The sequence below is a fragment of the Haliotis rubra genome, unplaced genomic scaffold (assembly GCF_003918875.1).
Source record: "Haliotis rubra isolate DU_JTF1 unplaced genomic scaffold, ASM391887v1 Scf612, whole genome shotgun sequence".
In the NCBI taxonomy this organism is placed as follows: Eukaryota; Metazoa; Mollusca; class Gastropoda; order Lepetellida; family Haliotidae; genus Haliotis; species Haliotis rubra.
The window spans coordinates 284,763-290,092 of record NW_025767316.1 but is presented as its reverse complement, the minus strand read 5'-3'; the positions used below and the strand labels follow the sequence as shown (position 1 = coordinate 290,092).

Genomic DNA, 5,330 nt, shown 5'->3' with positions numbered 1-5,330 from the left:
AGTGAATTGTGACTCGTGCACATTAAATGCAGGTTTCCATTGCCCTGCTATTTTACACTCGTCCTATTGCTGGCGCCTTCTTTCAACAGAGAACAATGTCATGTCGGACAGTTTTATCGTTGACGCTCACCATTGTCATCATCCACAGATAGCGACTGCGTTGGGGAGCGGGAAGAGAGACAGACAGACACAGAATGCGTGAAACAGTGAGTGAGTGAGTGAATGAGGGGTTGGGAACGCGATTGTGTAACGACAGCCGTCGCAAAGCTGGAATACTTCGTAATACTAAAGACACAAATACTTCTGGCAACTGGCACCAATGCAGCTATGCCTGTACATCGTATCATATACTGTGTCATCAAAGAAGTCAGTGTTTTATTCCAAACTGTTGCCTCTGAATTTGAAAGCTTGATTCAGTTGTACGTATACTACTGTTTCGCTAAGGATCACATTTTCAAGGCATACAAAGGGGTATACAGACTTAGGTTAAATCCCGATACACAATTAACCGGTGTGATAGCAGGCGCACGTTGTTATGAGGACGATGAGCCCGTGGTGCTGGACACAGTCCTGTTGATGAATCGTGACAGAATCGTCTCACTTCATTTGAAGCTAACACTTTGAAGCTAACGTTTTACAGTGGCGATCCTTATCAAACTGTGAGTATCATAGATGGGAATAATACATTGTCAGAGGAAAACAATGGTGGGACCCATCTCACCATCCACAACATCATAATAGGCGTGATCGGAATGTCGGTTAGTAGTGATGATATCGCCCTGCACTGACGGTAAATACTCCAGATAGGCCACCTCATCTTGACGCATCTGTTCCCTCTGTTCAACCTGCTCCCTGCAACACACAGATGTGGAATATGTACACACTTTGTTGTCTTGTATTGTTCTGATAGAAATACAGTTGTAGAGATAAATGCTAGATTGAAATTGTATCGGTGATAGTTTGTTATTGTCCTTCGTGGACAGGTTTTATAATCTAAATGTATTCATCATGTATTTATAACTTGTTTTAGTCACGATATGACTGAAATAATGCTGATGTGACTTTACATCACTCACTCACTCACTCAAACGTACATAATAATGATAATAAGGTCACACCCCACGTCTCACGCGAATACAACATAATGGACATTTCTCCCCCCAGAAAATCCAAGCTGTCTGTGAGGCGTGAAGGTTAAAGGTCACATGACTTTTCCCAACTCGTACCCAGTTTCTTCTGGGAGAACAGAGGACATGTTGAACAAACTAACCTGCCTAAGGCGGGACTTGTTTCGTGTGCTTCGTCGCAGAGCAGGGTTGTAGTCTTAGAAACTCTCTACCATAAAGCTACAAAACACGTTCACGCGCCCTAGGAATCTCCGTGACCACCGTTGTTTAACTTTATCTAATATTGTTGTTTCGTCGCCAGACGAATGAACTTAAGATGTGATTTGTGGTTTGTGCTAAATAGTCTATATGTATATATGCAATATCCAAATTTGATATGTCCCAATCGACTCAAATAAGTGTATACATTGGTGAGCCAAAGTCAGGATGAGTGCAATCCAAAACGCAATCATACCAGGGTATTGCCAGCCAGCTCATACTCACCAAATTGATTCCTCATTATCGGCGAAAATTGTGATGAATGTTATGGTGGTATACCTTATGTTGTGCGTCCATGGTGAGATTGTTGATTCTAATTCTCCTCTCATTTAACACTAACAAGCAGCAATCAAGATGATGCCAATGATCAAATCACATATACCAAATCATTAACCTGCATTGGTCTTGCACAATAGAACCTGCAGGGTTGTTAAACTGTCTAATATTATACACGTATTTCCACCACTGAACAGCATTGTCAGTGTGTTGCTATTGATGTAACTATATGAGTCGTGTGTCACTGTTTAGTGTGGAGAACAAAACACGAAACACACTAACCTTTGTTTCGGCAAACGCTTGCAGGCAAAGTGTCACCAAGATGCCGGACACAAGTAGTACTAGTGACACCAACAGCCCAGTCAGTACAGTCCTAGTCAGATCACCATTACCTTCTGTCAAACAAACAGAGGAAACTAACACTAAACATGAGTAACAGTCCAGCCAGTACACTCCTTGTCTGACCACCATTACCTTCTGTCAAACAGACATAGAACACTGACACTAAACGTGTGAAACAGTCCAGTCAGTACACTTCTTGTCTGACCACCATTACCTTCTGTCAAACAGACAGAGAAAACTGACACTAATCGTGTGGGACAGTCCAGCCAGTACACTCCTTCTCTGACCACCATTACCTTCTGTCAAACAAACATAGAACACTGACACTAAACGTATGAAACAGTCCAGCCAGTACACTCCTTGTCTGACCACCATTACCTTCTGTCAAACAAACATAGAACACTGACACTTAACGTGTGAAACAGTCCAGCCAGTACACTCCTTGTCTGACCACCATTACCTTCTGTCAAACAAACAGAAGAAACTGACACTAAACGTGTGAAACAGTCCAGACAGTACACTCCTTGTCTGACCACCATTACCTTCTGTCAAACAGACAGAGAACACTGACACTAAACGTATGTAACAGTCCAGCCAGTACACTCCTTGTCTGACCACCATTACCTTCTGTCAAACAAACATAGAACACTGACACTAAACGTGTGAAACAGTCCAGACAGTACACTCCTTGTCTGACCACCATTACCTTCTGTCAAACACACAGAGAAAACTGACACTAATCGTGTGGGACAGTCCAGCCAGTACACACCTTGTCTGATCACCATTACCTTCTGTCAAACAAACAGAAGAACCTGACACTAAACGTGTGAAACAGTCCAGACAGTATACTCCTTGTCTGACCACCATTACCTTCTGTCAAACAGACCCATAAAACTGACACTAAACGTGTGAAACAGTCCAGACAGTATACTCCTTGTCTGACCACCATTACCTTCTGTCAAACAAACAGATGAAACTGACACTAAACGTGTGAAACAGTCCAGACAGTACACTCCTTGTCTGACCACCATTACCTTCTGTCAAGAAGACAGAGAAAACTGACACTAAACGTGTGAGACAGTCCAGCCAGTACACTCCTTGTCTGACCACCATTACCTTCTGTCAAACAAACATAGAACACTGACACTAAACGTGTGGGACAGTCCAGCCAGTACACACCTTGTCTGACCACCATTACCTGCTGTCAAACAAACAGAAAACTGACACTAAACGTATGAAACAGTCCAGCCAGTACACTCCTTGTCTGACCACCATTACCTGCTTTCAAACAAACAGAGAAATCAGAGAAGTCCAGCCAGTCTGACCAGTAAACGTATAAAACAGTCCAGCCAGTACACTCCTTGTCTGACCACCATTACCTTCTGTCAAACAAACAGAGAAATCTGACACTAAACGTGTGAAACAGTCCAGCCAGTACACTCCTTGTCTGACCACCATTACCTTCTGTCAAACAAACATAGAAAACTGACACTAAACGTGTGAAACAGTCCAGCCAGTACACTCCTTGTCTGACCACCATTACCTTCTGTCAAACAAACATAGAACACTGACACTAAACGTGTGAAACTGTCCAGACAGTAGACTCCTTGTCTGACCACCATTACCTTCTGTCAAACAAATATAGAACACTGACACTAAACGTGTGAGACAAGCCACTGTGCAAGAGTAGAAGTACACTGACAGTGAAGAAACCTATGGTAGTCAAATGGTCCCACAGTCAGTTACATTTATCTTCTACTTAGAAGAAGCTTTAGTATTCTATTTTTCTAGTACAGTATCAATATTTAACCGACAATGTAGATTAACATATGTTACTTATGCAAATACTCACGTGGGTCATTCTTACAGCCTCCCTCCTTACAATCTTCGCCAGATCCAGTGCAGTTTTCACATCCACAGTTCTGCCCCTCAAATGGAGGATGGCATTCAATGCATCCCCCTGTCGATCTGTTGCAGATCTTGCATAGTTTGGAACACGACTTACAGTCAGACCCGTAGTAGGAGTCTATGCATCCAGACACACAGGATGAGCCCAGCTGACAATATCCTCCATCACAACCACCTGGACATGCTGTGCAGCTACCCCATTGTCTGTCACATGGTGTGTTGCAGCTCAAACCTTGGTGTCCCGTGAAACATCCGTCAGTACAGTTAATATCGCCATTTCCTGATTCTGTGCATTTCTTGTTAAAACAGTTCTCACTACATAAACCGTTGCACCTCCGACCGAAATACCCAAGTTTACACTCCAGACAATGCCCTTTTCCGTCACAGTCGGAACAGTGCTGGTTGTCCTTGCAGGAGAGAGCTGGAAGTGCAGAGCGTGTGGCTGCAGAAGAATGAAATGTAATCACCGAGATTGTGTCATGAACGGATTAACGTAGAACACTTTATGCTTTTCGTGTTTGTTGAGTGAAACGGTTAACTTATTTCTGCTTTAACGCCAAGGTCGGCAATATTCCGGTTATATGTATCAGTCTGTAAATAACGGAGTTCAGACAATCAAGTGATCAACATCATGAGCATCGATCTACGCAACTGGATACGATGACATGTGTAACAAAATCAGCGACCCTGACCACCCTGATGCCGATAGTCGCCTTTTACGAGTAGCATGGGTTGCAAGGACATTTTTGTTGGAAACTTTAAAATTACACCGACATCTTCTCCTATGTCCCTGCCCGATAAATCTTTCTAACATTACATTAAGGTCCACTTGAGTTACTTGTGTAAACTGTGCTTCTTTCTTCTTACCTTGCGTGGAGATAAGTGAGCAAACCAAGCACAGAAAAATCAACCAGGCCATGCTTGTTGTGAGGAAGTAATATATGTAGTCCTGAATGAAAACATGCACAATCGGTGTTATAATAGTTTCAAAATATTAACTAGGATAATAAGCGTTGTCATGAAATGGTATCTAAATAAAATGGTACTTACATTAACATTGTATAACGCTTAAGTGAGAATAAACAACAACATATTTTGATTGTGTTTCCTGATATTAGAAAATAGAAAATTCATCGAGCTGGTTGGGTTTACTTTTCTATTCCTTATTTGCTTGAAACTGTGCTTTTGTTGAAATGTCAAGGGCGTTTGAATGAAAACGTGAGATAGTTGAATCCTTGTTTATATTTTGAAAGTATTTCAAGATTCGTCAACGTGGCAGAATGTCAGCAACAACAATGTCCAATGATATATAGAGAATCTCACCCAAGTGTCTTCTGATATCAATTATATCGACCCGAGTTGATAAAGTTACAAATGTCCGAGGCTTGCCGAGGATGTTTTTAACTTTATCAACGAGTG

At 42.1% G+C, this 5,330-nt stretch overlaps 1 long non-coding RNA gene across 2 annotated transcripts; it reads right to left on the bottom strand.

Annotated features, from left to right (window-relative positions):
• Positions 1-348: 348 nt before the first annotated feature.
• On the bottom strand, positions 349-4,205 carry LOC124255926. 2 transcript variants are annotated; one of them, XR_006892794.1, is made up of 3 exons: positions 3,856-4,205; positions 1,944-2,056; positions 349-852 (listed from the first exon to the last, which is right to left on the bottom strand). It is a non-coding gene; the product is annotated as an uncharacterized LOC124255926 (long non-coding RNA). The 2 variants fall into 2 exon arrangements; XR_006892793.1 differs by lacking the exon at positions 1,944-2,056.
• Positions 4,206-5,330: the final 1,125 nt, after the last annotated feature.